The 18416-nt window shown below is 41.8% G+C and overlaps 1 non-coding gene across 1 annotated transcript; it reads right to left on the bottom strand.

The window, feature by feature from the left end:
- Window positions 1-953: 953 nt before the first annotated feature.
- LOC130460190 (small nucleolar RNA R71) lies at window positions 954-1060 on the bottom strand. The gene has a single exon (XR_008920133.1). It is a non-coding gene; the product is annotated as a small nucleolar RNA R71 (small nucleolar RNA).
- Between the last annotated feature and the right edge of the window lie 17356 nt (window positions 1061-18416).

Raw genomic sequence — 18416 nt, 5'->3', positions numbered from 1 at the left:
TCATTGTCCTGGATTGTTATCTGTTGGTGAACCTATGCCCTAGATTCCTTAATATATTGATTCCTAGTTGTTTAATTATCGTCGTAGTTTTAGCAAACCATCAAACCAACTCTTGTTCACAATAGTCTAGATTAATTAATTGATAGTAGAAAGAATGCCTGTTTCCCTGTGGATTCGATCCTGACTTCCCTTGCTACCTAGCTAGTGGACCTTAGGTTATTTTTGATTAGGTGATACGACTTTAGCCTGTCAAAATTTGGCGCCGTTGCCGGGGAAACGGTTTTATTTTCTGTTGTTGATTGCTTATCCTAGACTATTGTTTGTTACTACTCAAGAAACTCACGTTCCTTGAGACCGGATCTCACATTGTTTTGTAGTCTTTGTCTATGCCCAGGACCGTAGGTACTAGTAATCTTACTTCATTCGATCCTGAGCCCGAAAGAACCTTTCATAGACGAAGAACTTTCATTGCACAGTGTGGGAATTACTCTGATTCTGATCATAATATTTGCGATCTTTTTCCTTCAGATACAGATTCAGTTTCAGAGATAGAGTTGGGTGACGAAAATCTGATACCGCCACCTACCCCACGGCTTACAGACTATTCTAAGCCAAGTCTGTCCGTGCTACCAAAGGCGATCATGCCTTCTATTGCAGCTGAGACCTTCAAGATTGAGCCTGCATTGATTAACATGATCGAGAGACGCCAGTACGGTGGGGAACCAGGTGAAGATCCGAATCTTCACATTCAGTCCTTTATCCAATATTGTTCCACCATCAAGCAAAAGGGATTGATTCCGGAGCAGACTATGGAGATACTTTTCCCGTTCTCTTTGAGTGGGAAAGCTAAACTGTGGATTAATGGGTTGAATCGGGCGGCTTTGAAAATCAATAATTGGGAATCCTTGGCTCTTGCTTTTTATGTTAAATATTTTCCACCTGAGAAAACGGCTCGTCTGAGGGGTAAGATATTAGGTATCTCACAACAAGTAGATGAGAGTTTGTTCGAGGTCTGGGAGAGATTCAAGGATTTGCAAAGAGAGTGCCCGCACCATGGTTTGGAAGATTGGTTCTTGATTCAGCAGTTTTATAATGGTCTGGGCAATGAGTCTAGATGTTTGTTGGATTCAGCTGCAAGTGGGAGGTTCATGCAACTTGAGGTGCCTAGAGCTATGGAGGTGATTGAGGAGATAGCCATTCACAATGCCCAGTATGGAAATCCTACAGGTCTATCTAACAGGGGTGGTAAGCATGATTTAAATTCTATTGAACAATTAACTGCCCAATTAACTGCTTTACATTATAAGTTTGATAATATGCAAGCGGCCAATGCTCAATCTGCCCAACCTGTTAGTGTAGCTGCTATGAGTGCCCAACCTGCTACTATTTGTGAAAGTTGTGGAATGTCTGGTCATTATGCACAGGAATGTAGGAGCTCTATTGAACAATGTCACGCATTTCAATCCTACAAACAAAATAACCCATTCTCCAACTCTTACAATGAGGGCTACAAAAATAACCCTCTACTATCCTACAGGAGCAACAATATCCAGAACCCTCACCAAGTCCAACATCCACCACAACAACCATACCAACCCTACCAACCACGGAACAACTACAACCAACAGTCTAGTGGACCACCTGGGTTCCCTAGACAACACACATCACCTCCACCACCACCACCTCAAACCACACAGCCTGACCCTATGCTAGTAGAGATGAGAAACATGATGCTACAAATGCAAAAATCTCTAAGTGAAAAGGATGCAAAAATCGATGCTCTTACTGCTCACAACAAGATCATTGATACACAGTTGGCACAGATGGCTACTACTATTGCAGGGAGGCCACCAGGCCAACTTCCTTCACAGCCCGAAAATAGGGAGACTGCTAATGCAATTACATTGAGGAGTGGTAGGGATTATGACGGTCCTTCTATGCCGGTTGAGGTTGATTCCGGGGTGTCTGCTAGTGATCTGGTCAGTGAGGAAATCCCGAAGATAGTTATGGGTGAAAAGGAAGCTGAAAAGGTAGTCAATGAGAATGAGGCTACAACTGAGGCTAAGAAGGGGGCGGATATTCAAGTACCACCTATTGCACTCCCCTTCCCAAACCGACAACTCAAGAATAAGCTAGACAAGCAGTTTGGCAGATTCTTGGAAGTGGTCAAAAATTTGCAGGTAACGGTTCCTTTTACTGAATTAATTTTACAGGTTCCTGCTTATGCTAAATTCATGAAAGATATCTTGACCAGGAAACGTGCTTTTTGTGAGGTAGAGACTGTAGCTTTTACTGAGGAATGTAGTGCTTATTTGCAAAACAAGTCTCCACCTAAACTTAAGGACCCCGGAAGTTTTTCCATCCCATGTAACATTAGCACCGTATTTATTGATAAAGCTTTATGTGATCTAGGTGCTAGTGTGTCTGACATGCCTTTGTCTGTATGTACTAAACTGAATATGGGTGAGCTTAAGGTTACCAATATCACTCTACAAATGGCCGACCGTTCTGTCAAATACCCCTTAGGCGTTTTAGAGGACGTCCCTGTTAGAGTAGGTAAATTCTATATACCTGTAGACTTTGTAGTATTAGACATGCAAGAGGATTCTCAAATTCCCATAATCTTAGGTAGACCCTTCCTTCACACGGCGGGGGCGGTAATTGATGTTAAAAGTGGGAAATTGACATTGTCTGTTGGGGATGATAAGGTGACTTTTAATCTAAACAGTGCCTTAAAAAGTCCCATGCTAGAGGAGGAACAATGCTATCGCATAGATGTAGTTGACTTTATTACTCGTGATAACGTCTCCCAAGTTCTCGAAAGAGACCCTTTGGAGGCAGTGCTTTGTTGTGAGTCTTCTGCAGGTGATAGCAGTTCTTGGAGTGCTGAAGTGGATGCTCTGGAGTTGGCTCTTAATGGTGGAGAATCTGAGCCGGAGAGCACCAAATTGAAGAGGTTAGTTTAGCCGGTTTGTTCTGTTAAAGAGGTAAAGAAACCCGAACTTAAGCCTCTTCCTGCTAACCTTAAGTATGCGTTTTTAGATAATGAACAACTTTGCCCTGTGATCGTCAGTACTGCACTTGATGCAGACCAGTTATCCCAACTTCTTATTGTGTTGAAAAGGCACAAAAAGGCCATTGGGTACAGTATTGATGATTTAAAGGGTATTAGCCCTGACTTTTGTATGCATAGGATACATCTAGATGAGAATCATAAACCATGCATCCAACCCCAGCGTCGTTTGAACCCTGTCATGCAAGATGTTGTAAAAGCTGAAGTTATGAAATTGCTTGATGCGGGTATAGTGTATGCTGTGTCTGATTCTAAGTGGGTGAGTCCCGTTCAAGTAGTGCCTAAGAAAGGGGGGACAACTGTGGTGAGAAATGAAAAAAAATGAGTTGATACAAACTAGGGTAGTCACAGGTTGGCGCATGTGCATTGATTATAGGCGTCTTAATGTTGCTACTAAAAAGGACCATTTTCCCCTTCCCTTCATTGATCAAATGTTAGAAAGGCTAGCCTGTCACAAGTTTTTATGTTATCTGGATGGTTATTCTGGTTTCTTTCAAATTCCCATACATCCAGACGACCAGGAAAAGACCACCTTCACCTGTCCCTATGGTACCTTTGCATATCGTAGGATGCCTTTTGGTCTGTGTAATGCACCTGCTACTTTCCAACGTTGCATGTTGAGTATCTTTTCTGATTTTATTGAGTCTATCATGGAAGTGTTTATGGATGATTTTAGCGTCTATGGTACTTCTTTTGATTCTTGCTTGCTAAATCTGACTAAAGTTTTGAAGAGATGTGAAGAGTGCAATTTAGTCTTGAACTGGGAAAAGTGTCATTTCATGGTTACTGAAGGGGTGGTTTTGGGACATTTGATATCTGATAAGGGCATTCAGGTGGATCGAGCTAAGGTCCAAGTGATTGAACAATTACCCCCTCCAGTTACTGTGAAGGGTGTTAGAAGTTTTCTTGGTCATGCGGGGTTTTATCGCCGCTTTATCAAAGATTTTTCTAAAATTGTTAAACCACTTACCCAGCTCCTCCTCAAGGATGCCCCGTTTGTGTTTACTGATGCTTGTCTTGAAGCCTTTGACAGGATTAAACAGGCACTGATTTCGGCTCCCATCATTCGTTCTCCCAAATGGGATCTTCCGTTTGAGATAATGTGTGATGCAAGTGATTATGCAGTTGGGGCAGTTCTGGGTCAGAGAAAGGAGAAGGTTTTACATGCCATCTATTACGCAAGTAAGACCTTAGATGAAGCTCAAGTTAATTATGCTACTACTGAGAAGGAGCTTCTAGCTATAGTCTATGCCTTGGATAAATTCCGCACCTATCTGATTGGATCCAAGGTGATAGTCTATACTGACCATGCGACCCTTAAGTATGTGCTCTCTAAGAAGGAAGCCAAGCTAGGCTTATTCGATGGATACTACTGCTACAGGAGTTCGATCTAGAGATCCGCGGCAAGAAAGGGGCTGAGAATGTGGTTGCAGATCACTTGTCTAGATTGAGGTATGACGATGGTAAGGGATCTACACCGATTGATGATTCATTTCCGGATGATCATTTACTTGCACTTGCCAGTCAGTCACCATGGTTCGCAGATTTTGCTAACTACATTGTAGGGAGAATTCTTCCGGCCGATCTTTCATATCAACAGAAGAAGAAATTCCTACATGATGTCCGGTTTTACTTTTGGGACGACCCTTATTTGTTTCGTGAGACTGCTGAAGGGTTGTACAAGCGTTGTATTCCAGAATGGGAAGTTCAAGGTGTTATCAGTAGGTGTCATTCTTCACCTTATGGTGGTCACCATGGACCGTCTAAAACAAACGCTAAGTTGTCACAATGTGGTTTTTACTGGCCTACTATGTTAAAGGATGCACAGGCTTTTATTATGGCTTGTGATGCGTGCCAGAGGGCCGGCACTGTTTCGAGGAGATATGAGATGCCACAGAATGGGATCCTTGAGGTTGAGATTTTTGATGTGTGGGGAATTGATTACATGGGACCATATTCCCATCGTCCAAGGGTAACTTGTATATCCTTGTTGTTGTAGATTATGTGTCAAAGTGGGTGGAAGCCGTTGCCTCACCTACTAACGATGCTAAGACAGTCATCTCCCTGTTCAAGAAGATCATTTTTCCTAGATTTGGGGTTCCGCGCGCTTTGATCAGTGATGGAGGGTCACACTTCCATGAGAGGCATCTGGATGCGCTCCTGCGCAAGTATGGGGTTTATCACCGCACTGGGCTAGCCTACCACCCTCAGACGAGTGGTCAAGTTGAGGTCTCCAACCGAGAGATCAAATCTATCCTTGAGAAAGTGGTGGCGAAGTCTAGGAAGGATTGGAGCGATAAGCTAGATGATACTCTATGGGCATACAGAACCGCCTTTAAGACACCTATTGGTACCTCCCCGTATCGGTTGGTGTATGGCAAGGCCTGTCACTTACCAGTAGAAATGGAGTACAAGGCTTATTGGGCAATCAAACAGCTCAACATGGATGCAAAGCGAGCCGGTGAGAAGCGGTTACTTCAATTGGGTGAGCTCGATGAATTCCGACTACAAGCTTATGATAGTGCCCGGATTTATAAGGAAAAGACCAAGAAGTGGCACGACAATCACATTTTACATAGAGAGTTCGCGGTGGGCGACAAGGTTCTACTCTTTAACTCTAGGCTTAAGTTATTTCCTGGAAAACTTAAGTCTAGGTGGTCTGGGCCGTTCACCGTGACTATGGTAAGCAAGTTTGGGTCTGTCGAAGTAGAGAATGATAAGGGTGAACGATTCAAGGTAAACGGGCAACGTCTGAAGTTGTACCATGATGGGGCTACTGTAGGAGTGGTTGAGGTCCATCACCTCAATCCCTCCGCCTCATAGACTGCATACTCAAGGTAACAAGGTCGAGCGGGACCTAGAAATAAACCAGCGCTTTGCGGGAGGCAACCCGTATCTTATTGCTTTCGATAGTTTAGCTTTATTTTGTGTGTTTTGTAGCTTTTTCTTTACCTATGAGTGGTGAGGAGAGAGTACTTTTACGGTCTTTGGGGGTTTAATGATGTACAGGTTTAGCTCCTAAGCACGAAAAGCTAGGAAAATTGGCGAGGAGCAAAGTCGCAAGACGCCGGCCGGGCGGGAGCCGCCCGACCGGGCGCGAGGAGAAACTGCAAAACATCTCCCTCCGCCCGCCGGGCAGAATAGCGCTCGACGGGCGAAGAGAGAAAAGCCATTTCTGCGACAAATCGCCCGACGTCCGCAGGGCGGGAGCCGTCCGACCGGGCGCGTGAGGAAAGAAGCAAGGTTGTCGCCCTACGCCCGGCGGGCGGAACTGTGCCCGTCGGGCGGCCTACGAGCCCCAGGCCCGTCGGGCGGGCGTCGGCCCGTCGGGCGAGAAGAGATTTTTTGACTTAAACCACGGGATTTCCTCCCATTCATTTCACTTCACCTTTCAATCATCTCCTTCAACCTCTCTCAAACTCCATTAAACCCCAAACCCTAAGAACTTCAACTCTCCACATCTCCCTCGTCTTTCACTCAAATTCATCAAGCCATACACCAAAATCATCCTCATCACATCCTCTTCAACCTCCACCAAACAATTTTTACTCTTTCTCACTCTCCACAAAAAACCCAATTTCACCAAAAACATTTCAAAACTCAAAATCATCTTCAACAATGGGTTCTAGGCCAAAGAAAACTTGCACGGGAGCAACAAGGAGACAAGAGGAGGCTTCCACAAGCCGTCCACCACCACCACCTCAGTTTGCACCGGACTCGGCTTTCCCGAACATGATTCTCACTAGCGAGGAGCAACAAACTCGCCTTGCACACCTCAAGCTACGGAAGGTAGTCCCTACTCGATTTATTTGTCCGAAAACTTTGAATGATATGGGTATTGAGAGGGATGTTAGGAGATTATTTCATGGGGTGGGCATGAAACACATGTTTTCCATGACTAGGTTGACATTTAGGGATCTTACTCTTGAATTCCTTAGCTCGTTTAATGTCAGAAAGAATGGATACAAAGATGTCGCTAGAGTTTCTTTTTGATTGTTGAACAATGATTATGATATGCCTATAAAAGATTTTGGTGCTGTTTTTGGGTTGAATGTGGAGTATAATTGAAGGAAATAATGCCCTTGGTCCAAGTATGCATTCTATGATAAGTCTAATAAATGCGGTTCAGTATTAATTAACAAGTTAATAATTCAGTGAGATCAAGTGAGTTGAATGCCTAGCTAGAGGCCGCTTCAGTTCAAGTGGAATTAATGATATTAATCCACAGCTTACTCTTGACTGAACCCGTAGGGTCACACAAATAGTACGTAAACGGATCAAGTATTTAATGGCATTAAATACTCTATCTATGGATATTCGGAACCGACGGATCTTGGTTTCAGTGGGAGCTGAGATCGTCACAGGCAAGAAATGAATACTCCGGAAACGGAAATATGGATCGTATCGGAAATATAAATATTATCCAAGTCGTAGATGTTGCCGGAAACGGAAACATGGTACGTATCGGAAAATATTATCGAAAATGGAAATATTACCAGAATCGGAAATATTGCCGGAAACGGAAATATTGTCAGAATCGGAAATATTACCGGAATCAGAAAATAATTCCGGAAACGGAAATATTAAATATTTGTTCGAAACGGAAATTAATTCCGGAATCGGAAATGTTAAATATTGTTCGTATCGGAAATGAATTCCGGAATCGGAAATTTAATCGGAAGCGTATCGTACGAATAAGCATCGGACGAGGCCTGCCGGACGAGGCCCAGCACGAAGCCAGGCTATCGCCCAGCAAGCCAAGCGCGCCGCACAAACGGCCACGCCAGGCCCAGCGCAAGGCCAGGCCCAGCAGGCCGTGGCAGCGCGCACAGCGCGCGCAGCGCGCGCGGGAGCTGCGTGGGCTTGCAGCTCGCAGGCCTCGCTGCGTGGGCTGCTGCTCGAGCGCACGCATGGGCGGCCCATCGTGGCTACCGTGTGTGCGTGTGTAAGTGTTTGTGTTCGTGCACGTTTCCTAAAACGTGCAGAGTTCGGTTAATGATTAAATTCCTAATTCTATTTGATAAATTAATTAAATTAGAGTTCTTGTAGAATTCTAGGTTTAAATAATTTGTATCTGAATAGGATTCCAATTCCCTTTCCATACCCCTATAAATATGTGGCCTGGGTTCACAATTTATAACGAGTTTTCAAAGTATTCAAAGTGAGTTTTTGAGAGAAAAATTCAGCCACACATCTTGCTCAAAAGTGCCGAAAATTCTAGTACCTTAAGGGCGATTCTAGTTGGTCAATCTTAAGGCGGATCCGGACGTGCTGTGGACTATCTACGGAGGGACGACACTTGGAGTCCTAAAGACTTGTTCTTGTTCGGTTCGGGCGCAGCTAGGGAGGGCACGCAACAAAGAGTATGCATCTAAATTATGCTATATGATTATGTGTAAATAATATGTAATCCTGGGTTAATGGTTGTTTCCGCATGATTTATGTAATATCATATGTATCATAACCTAACAGTGGTATCACGAGCCCCTTATTATTTTCATAATCTAAATTGCATGAACATGGTTAAATATTACAAATTTGCAAGAATTAAAAGGGGTGATTAATTTTCGTAATTGTTAATTAATTGCAAATTGCGTTTATTTAATTATACGTACGCAGTTTTTCGGCAGTTTCTTCGTTACTCATCCAAATCGAGTGATTTTTGTGTCAATTTCGCATGTAAAAGGCATGTAAAAGGCATTCTAAAATTTTGACAAAAGGAATAATTTAGAATTAATTTGATTTTCATAATTAATTATAATTTAATTAGAAACCTATGATTAAAAACCACCATAAAAATTGTAAATTTATGATAAATTTTAAATTTTTATGACCTAGACTTGAATCCATAACAATCGGAAATCAATTGGATAATAAATTTTCGATTTTTCGCCCTAAAATTATGAAATTAATAATATTTATTAATTTGTCATTAATTTTATAAATTTTAAATTTTTTATGCGATTCGTTCATATAACTTGCACGCACAAAGCAATGGACGCTTCGTGTTACCCTTAAGGGGTGTTTTATAGTGCGGGCATGCGACGACGAGCAAGGGAGCTCGTCGCCCGTGCGGCACGAATGCAATGAGCAAGGCATGGTGCACGTGCACAAGGCAGCAGCCCCGCCTTATGTCGTGGGCCACGAGCATTAGTAAAGAAAGCTCGCGTGCCACGAGCGCTGCGCCCAGCGTTGCTCGCGCGCACAGCGAGCGATGTCACGCGCCCAGCGAGCGATGTCGCACGCCCAGCGAGCGATGGCTCGCACGCACAGCGAGCGATGTCGCGCGCCCAGCGAGCGATGTCGCGCGCCCAACGAGCGATGGCTCGCACGCACAGCGAGCGATGTCGCGCGCCCAGCGAGCGATGTCGCGCGCACAGCGAGCGATGGCTCGCGCGCACTGCGAGCGATGGCTCGCGTGCGACAAGCGCTGGCGCGCGCGCAGCGTGCGATGGCTTGCGATGGAAATGCAGCAGCTATGCGACGAGCGCATGGGCTGCGCGCACATGGCCAGCGATGGCTGTGTGCGAGCGGCCCATGGGCGTGCAATGCGTAGGGTGTTTGCGTTACGATTAGATCGTTTTGAATGTTTAATTTGAAAATTTCAGTTCACGTAATTTTAATTAATTTTAAAATTAATAATTTAAATTATTTTCTTGGATTTTAATTTTGAATATTGTAATTATAATAAATGTTATTTATTCTAATTATTTTACTAAAATTAAAATCATGAATTAATTTAAATAACGACTGAAATTAAATTAAACTTTTTGGATTCAATTATAAATTTATATGAGCTTTAAATTTTAATTAAATTTGTATGTTTTCGGTTAGACTAGAAATACATTTTTATGTTTAAAATTGGTAAAGCATATGAATTTATTGGTTTAAGTGGGAGCGCTTTTTAGTCATAAACTCTTGATTACGTCTACAAATCCTTAAGGTTAAAACAACTTGATTAGAATTAATAAGGACTGAATAATTGGTAGATTATTGGTGCCCTTGATTAATTGCTGCAAATGTTTACGTGATGCATAATGTGTTTTACTAACCAGCTATGTGGGCCATTCATGATAATGAATGGGTGAATGGTATATATATTGTATATGTACTGTTTTGCAGGTTATGAAGTGACCAGTATGGCCCAAATAGGATAGAAAATATGGTCTGCGTACCATTAATTTGAATGTAATTGGTCTGAAGTACCAAAGTTATTTTTCAATTCAAATATGGTCTGCGTACCATCAAATAGTTGTAATTAGTTATAGCTTATCCTATTTGAAGAAAATGGTGCCTCCCACGGAGATTTTCAAGACGGACTTTGAAGTTAAAGCTTCAAGATGAAGTCGGGCCATACTAGATCACAAATATCTTATGCATGTTTTAAGTTATTTATTGCTTTTAAATATGTCTTAAAATGCATGAGATCAAAAGCTTGATTATGTTGCATGATTAAGGATTTTAGTTCACTTAAAATCTAACCAACATAGTAAGAGCCTTAAGTTCCAAACTTAAAAATTGAGTTAAAAGGTGCCATGCCAAAATATACACTTGCTTGGATATCCTTTACATCAATCTAGTAATAGTTTTCGCTCAGCGAGGTGTTACTTATTGGTCCTAAAGGGGCAAGGTACACAAATAATTGTGAGTACATGTTAGTTTTGGTGAAACTCAACGATATAAGTAAGGAGTCCTTTTATGTCGTGGCAAATTCGATAGGTTTACCTAATAAGTTCTTAGACGTACCTATCAACCAAGAATAGTTTCTAGACTATTAGCAAAAGGCTTTTGCTTACCTAAGATGTTCTAGGATTAAGTCGACAAACTGTGCTTAGTTCTTCAATGATTTTAGGATCTTGGAATCATTTTATTCACACCTGCCGGAACACATAATTTGAATAAAATGCTTAATAAACATTGAATTATGCATGTATGCTAGAATTTAAGTTTATTAAGAGAAACTGTGAATGGTTATTTATTTGTTTATTCTTTTCAATTGTAGTTTTTAATATGGCAAACAACAATTCATTCAACATTCGATCAATTCTCGAAAAGGAGAAGTTGAACGGGAAAAACTTCCTTGACTGGCAAAGGAACTTGCAAATAGTTCTTATGCAGGAAGAAAAGGAGTATGTCCTAGATGAGGCGATGCCCGAAGCTGCAGGCGACGGGGTCACTCAGGCAGCCCTCAATCGTTGGATTTATGCCAACAAGGATGTGAAATGTCTAATGCTCGCCACCATGAGTGCGGATCTGCAGAAAACGTTCATCAACTCAGATGCTTTCACAATCATCAGTGAGTTGAAGAACATGTTCCAAGATCTGGCTCGAGTCGAAAGATTCAAGACTCATAGGCAAATTCTTGAGACCAAACTTAAGAAAGGCGAGCCCGTAAGTCCACATGTTCTCAAAATGATTAGACTCATTGAGAATATGAGTCGGCTGGATCAGCAATTTTCTCAGGAAATGGCTATAGACACCATCCTCCATTCTCTTCATAGCGGGTATGATTAGTTCAAACTGAACTACAGTATGAATAGTCTGGACAAAACGCTCACTGAGCTTCACGGTATGCTGAAGACCGCTGAAAAGACGCTCAAAAGTGATAAGCAGGATGTGCTTATGGTGCGTGGGGGCAAGTTCAAGAAATCTGGAAAGAAGAGGAATGCTAAGAAAGGTGGCAACAAGGCCAGCCCAACTAAGCAAACTGGCGCCAAATCTGCAAAGAGGAAGGTCAGTCAACCCACTTCTGAATCCGAATGCTTCTACTGCAAGAAGAAGGGGCATTGGAAGAGAGATTGCTTGAAGCTAAAGGAAGATCAGAAGAACGGAACAGTCGTTCCATCTTCAGGTATTTTCGTTATAGACTGTATACTTGCTAATTCAACTTCTTGGGTATTAGATACAGGTTGTGGCTCACACTTATGTTCCAATCCACAGGGACTAAGAAGAAGTAGAAAGTTAAGCAAGGGTGAAGTCGACCTACGAGTGGGAAATGGAGCACGGATTGCTGCATTAGCTGTAGGAACTTACTATTTGTCGTTGCCCTCCGGGCTAGTTTTGGAACTGGAAGAATGTTTCCATGTTCCAAGTCTTACTAAAAACATCATTTCAGTTTCTTGCTTAGATGCTAAGGGATTTTCCTTTTTAATAAAAGATAATAGTTGTTCGTTTTATTTTAAAGAGATGTTTTATGGATCTGCTAGATTAGTCAATGGACTTTATTTATTAGATCACGACAAACAAGTATATAACATAAATACCAAAAAGGCCAAAAAGAATGATTCAGATCTCACCTATCTGTGGCATTGTCGATTAGGCCATATAAACTTGAAACGCTTAGAAAGACTTCAAATGGAAGGAATTCTAGAACCATTTGACTTAGAGGATTATGGTAAATGCGAATCATGTTTACTTGGCAAAATGACAAAGCAACCTTTCTCTAAAGTTGGAGAAAGAGCAAATGAACTACTGGGTTTAATCCATACAGATGTATGTGGACCAATGAGTACAAATGCTAGAGGTGGTTTCAGCTACTTTATCACTTTCACTGATGACTTCAGTAGGTATGGTTATGTCTACCTAATGAAGCATAAGTCTGAATCCTTTGACAAATTCAAGGAATTTCAGAGTGAAGTAGAGAATCAATTAGGCAAGAAGATTAAAGCACTGCGGTCTGATAGAGGCGGTGAATATCTGAGCTATGAATTTGATGACCATCTGAAAGAATGTGGAATTCTATCAGAGTTGACTCCTCCTGGAACACCACAATGGAACGGTGTGTCGGAACGGAGGAACAGAACCTTGCTAGACATGGTCAGGTCAATGATGGGTCAAGCCGAACTTCCATTAGAATTTTGGGGACATGCACTAAATACAGCTGCACTCACTATAAATAGAGCTCCGTCTAAAGCTGTCGAAAAGACTCCATACGAATTATGGTTTGGAAAGCCTCCAAATGTGTCTTTTCTTAAGATTTGGGGATGTGAAGTATACGTCAAACGATTAATTTCAGACAAACTTCATCCAAAATCTGACAAATGTATCCTTGTGGGCTATCCAAAGGAAACAAAGGGGTATTACTTCTACAATACATCTGAGAACAAAGCGTTTGTTGCTCGAGATGGTGTCTTTTTGGAGAAGGATCACATTTCCAAAATGACAAGTGGGAGAAAAGTAGACCTCGAAGAAATTCGAGTCGAACAACAAACTCTAGAGAATGCTCAAGATGACATTCAGGATGAAACTCAGAGATCTTTAGAAGAATCTGGTGAGAATCATGGTCAATCTAGAAATGTTACCCCGCGTAGATCGCAAAGATATAGATCTCAACCGGAAAGGTACTTAGGTATTTTGACGAACGAGAGCTATGACGTTCTATTACTTGAAAGTGATGAACCTGCGACTTACAAACAAGCTATGACGAGCCCTAGCTCCAAGCAATGGCAAGAAGCCATGCAATCTGAATTAGACTCCATGTCTGAAAACCAAGTATGGGATTTGGTCGATTTGCCAGATGGCTATCAAGCCATTGGAAGCAAATGGGGTTTCAAACTGAAAAAGGACAAGGATGGGAAACTTAAAGTTTTCAAAGCTAGATTGGTTGCAAAAGGTTACAGGCAAGTCCACGGTGTGGATTATGATGAAACCTTTTCACCAGTTGCAATGCTAAAGTCTATTCGGATAATGTTAGCAATCGCTGCATATTACGATTACGAAATATGGCAGATGGATGTCAAGACTGCTTTCTTAAACGGCGTTTTAACAGAAATTGTGTTTATGACACAGCCTGAAGGTTTTGAGGATCCAAAGAATGCTAAAAAGGTATGCAAGCTAAAGAAGTCAATCTACGGATTGAAGCAGGCATCCAGGAGCTGGAATATACGTTTTGATGAAGCAGTCAGTGACTTTGGTTTCATCAAGAACGCAGACGAATCTTGTGTATACAAGAAGGTCAGTGGGAGCAAAATTGCTTTCCTAGTATTATATGTCGACGACATATTACTTATCGGAAATGACATTCCTATGTTGAACTCTGTCAAGATTTGGCTTGGGAAATGTTTTTCGATGAAGGATCTAGGAGAAGCACAGTACATATTGGGCATCAAGATTTACAGAGATAGATCTAAAAGGATGATTGGACTTAGTCAAAGCACTTATATCAATAAGGTGCTTGATAGGTTCAAGATGGCGGACTCCAAGCGAGGCTACCTACCCATGTCTCATGGAATGACTCTAAGCAAGACTCAGTGCCCAAAAACACTTGATGAGCGTAGACGAATGAATGGGATTCCATATGCATCATTGATTGGTTCAATAATGTATGCTATGATATGTACACGCCCGGATGTTGCGTACGCACTCAGTGCTACCAGCAGATACCAGTCAGACCCAGGAGAGGCGCATTGGACTGCTGCCAAGAATATTCTGAAGTACCTGAAAAGGCACAAAGATGACTTCCTGGTCTATGGTGGAGATGATGAATTAATTGTTAAAGGCTATACGGACGCAAGTTTCCAAACCGACAAAGATGATTTTAGATCACAGTCTGGGTTTGTCTTCTGCCTCAACGGAGGAGCAGTAAGCTGGAAAAGTGCTAAGCAAAGCACCATTGCGGATTCTACAACTGAAGCGGAGTACATTGCTGCACATGAAGCAGCAAAGGAAGCTATATGGCTAAGGAAGTTCATAGGTGAACTCGGTGTAGTCCCCTCCATTAAAGGACCAATAGCCCTGTATTGTGATAATAACGGAGCTATTGCATAGGCAAAAGAGCCTAGACACCACCAGAGAGTCAAGCATGTACTTCGTAGATTTCACCTTCTACGAGAGTTCGTTGAAAGAAAAGAAGTCGAGATAAGCAAAATTGGAACTGATGACAACATATCAGATCCATTAACTAAACCTCTGCCGCAGGCGAAGCACAACTCGCACACTGCAGCTATGGGAATCAAGCATATTGGAGAATGGCTTTGATGTCTCTGTTTAATGTTTTAAAGTTTTAGAGTTTAAATCTTAGTAAAACATTATTGGTTAATCATTCACAATAAATGAAAAGAATTCATTTTTCCATTTAATTTGTGGTTTATTAAATGATGAGTCCCTTCAATTTGACGATATATTCAAGATAGACTGTCAGGACCAGTCCTGTGACTAAGAAATGTCTATCAAGTGAACTTGAATGTCAAAGGTTCAAAATGGTCCCTAATCGAAGTTTTCTATAAAATTGGACGCATAGAAAACGTTAGACGATTAGAATGCAAGATGACTAGTAGTTCTGTTTCTTGAACTATGTGGACATGGCAATGTCATAATCATTTGCATATATACTTACTTTGGGAAGACTAGTATCGGACAAGACCTATGAAACTTTACTGTAAGAGATGAAAATCTATCATAAGTAAATTTCATTAAAATTATTAGACACTAAATCCTCAATACCTGAGTGATTTGAGATTACTTGTTTGAGAACTGGTTGCTTTGACGTTGACCAACCGTCGCACCGTAAAAGGAGGCTATAAAGTCAACGCTCAGGTAATCACCTATCAAACGAAGTCTAATCTCAAGATCGCAAGATTGGGATTGTCCTCCCATAAATCGGGATGAGATGCTTAAAAGTTGTACAAGGCCACTCGGAGAGCTAGAAACTGTGAAATGCATGGCCGTGCTCGGATGAATCATAGGCTATGATTATCTGTTTATCTGATCAGTTGAACTCTGAAACCGAGGAACACCTCTTGACATAATAAGGATGACAACTCTTACCTTATGTTCAAGAGCAAGCATCGAGCGACAAAGGAATTAGGAAATGCACACTTGTCCCTAAGGACAAGTGGGAGCTTGAAGGAAATAATGCCCTTGGTCCAAGTATGCATTCTATGATAAGTCTAATAAATGCGGTTCAGTATTAATTAACAAGTTAATAATTCAGTGAGATCAAGTGAGCTGAATGCCTAGCTAGAGGCCGCTTCAGTTCAAGTGGAATTAATGATATTAATCCACAGCTTACTCTTGACTGAACCCGTAGGGTCACACAAATAGTACGTAAACGGATCAAGTATTTAATGGCATTAAATACTCTATCTATGGATATTCGGAACCGACGGATCTTGGTTTCAGTGGGAGCTGAGATCGTCACAGACAAGTCGCCCTTCGCCCGACGGGCGAGGTCCGCCCGTCCGGGCGCGCGGAGAACGTTTCAGAAAGTCGCCCTACGCCCGTCGGGCAGCCCTGCGCCCGTCGGGCGAATTTCGAGCTTCTCGCCCGTCGGGCGGAGAGCTGCCCGACCGGGCGACGACAACCCAAGGCGCTGTGCGCGCGTCTTTCTTTATTCTTTTCCGGTTTTTCCTTATGTTTTTAGGCTAAACTATAAATTTAGCCTTTGTTAATTTAGTGAAACACCTTATTATCTCATACTCTAGTATTAAACACTTGGTTTTTTCTCTCTAATTTGTTTTAAACACTTATTTTATTTTCAATTAAAAATTCAAGCTTTCTATTTCTCTTGTTCTTCAATTAAGGTACTGTTCTTTATTTCAATTCTTTGTTTAGCTTTAATTATGTTTTCAATCATGCTAATTGCTTTGTTTATTGTTGATATGCTTGAGTAGTTTATTTTCTAGGGTTTGGGGATCCATGAATAATATGAAGGGATATTGAATAATTGTGATTGTTGGCATTGTAATTAATTCCTATTGATTGGTTTATTTCACTATACAATTAGATTTGCGCAGGTTTAATTGTGGTAGTTATGCAATATCAAATTAAGATTCGAGAGATGCAATTTGATGTTTAGGCTTGTGTCAATAGGTGGAATTAGAGTTAATACGTAGCGAGAGCCCGTTAATTCTAAGTCTATGATTAGTATCGATTCGAGAGAGCATGCTAGTCTAATTAATTACTTTGTTGAATATCGTGATTGTTCATTGTCCTGGATTGTTATCTGTTGGTGAACCTATGCCCTAGATTCCTTAATATATTGATTCCTAGTTGTTTAATTATGGTCGTAGTTTTAGCAAACCATCAAACCAACTCTTGTTCACAATAGTCTAGATTAATTAATTGATAGTAGAAAGAATGCCTGTTTCCCTGTGGATTCGATCCTGACTTCCCTTGCTACCTAGCTAGTGAACCTTAGGTTATTTTTGATTAGGTGATACGACTTTAGCCTGTCAAGCCTGTCCGCTGAGGGTGGACCCCCCGTCCGATAGAAGTGGACGAATCTGTTTTGATGTTTTTGAAAATAAGGACCTACGCGGTTTGTGACGTAGACCCCGCCGGCTGAAGATGGCGAGCCTGTCCGCTGAGGGTGGACCCCCCGTCCGATAGAAGTGGAAGAATCTGTTTTGAAATTTTATTTTGTTTTTATTTTTATTTTTTTTTGAAAATAAGGACCTACGTGGTTTGCGCCGTAGACCCCGCCGGCTGAAGATGGCGAGCCTATTTTGAATTTGAAGACTTTATTCTTCGAAAACTGAGGACCTGCGCGGCTAGTGACGCAGACCCCGCCCGCTGAGGGTGGGCGAGCCCATTTTGAATTTCTTATTTTGCCTATGTAGAAGGGCTTTCGTGATTACAACCTGTTGGTGGGCCGTAATATTTCCTGATTAGATGTGTCCTGTAAGTGGGTCCACACTGTGTATATTTTTGTTTAACAATATATTTTTTGAGATATCCAAACATCATATGGTGTATGGCGCAGTCTGGGAATGTGATTTTGATCGCGCGCTCCTCGTTGAAGTCTATTTTTCGCGAGCCCCCAAGCATTGGGGCTCGTCGGTTGTTTTCGCATCCTGTAATCATGTTTGGGGTTATGCTCGTATGTGCGAGCGACCTTCTTATAGTAGTGTGCTACTCTTAACAAAGTCGTGAGGTGCGACTTTCAGTGAAGAAATCGGCAATTTTCAAGCCGAATGAATATGGCAGGGCCCAATAGAAGTTAGGACCTTTTTTTAGCCTGGTTTCATTTTCGGCGCCCAGGCCTGGGCGTTGAAATAATTCACGCCCAGGTGGGGCGTTGAAAGTGTTGTTTGGGTTGGTCTTTTGATGACACAGTTGGCCTCTTGTTCATTCGTTTATTTCACTTGGAAGTTCTATGTATTCTCTTTTCTTTTGTTTTTTTCTTTGTTTTTAGAACGTGATGATTTTCTTGAGAAGCCGTAGCCGATTGGTGGACTACGGTGCTTGTCTCTTTGGGGCGATTATTTTAAGGAACTGTTGCTCTTAAGGTGTACAGTTATTGCAATAGTCGGGCGAGTCTATATGGCCCGAGGAACATACCTTGAGGCGTAAGACTTTGACCGCTCTAGTTGTTGTATATATTTTTTTTCCTTTTGAACGCGTT

The sequence above is a fragment of the Spinacia oleracea genome, chromosome 4, assembly GCF_020520425.1.
Source record: "Spinacia oleracea cultivar Varoflay chromosome 4, BTI_SOV_V1, whole genome shotgun sequence".
NCBI classification, from domain to species: Eukaryota; Viridiplantae; Streptophyta; class Magnoliopsida; order Caryophyllales; family Amaranthaceae; genus Spinacia; species Spinacia oleracea.
This window is presented reverse-complemented; position numbering and strand designations above follow the sequence as displayed.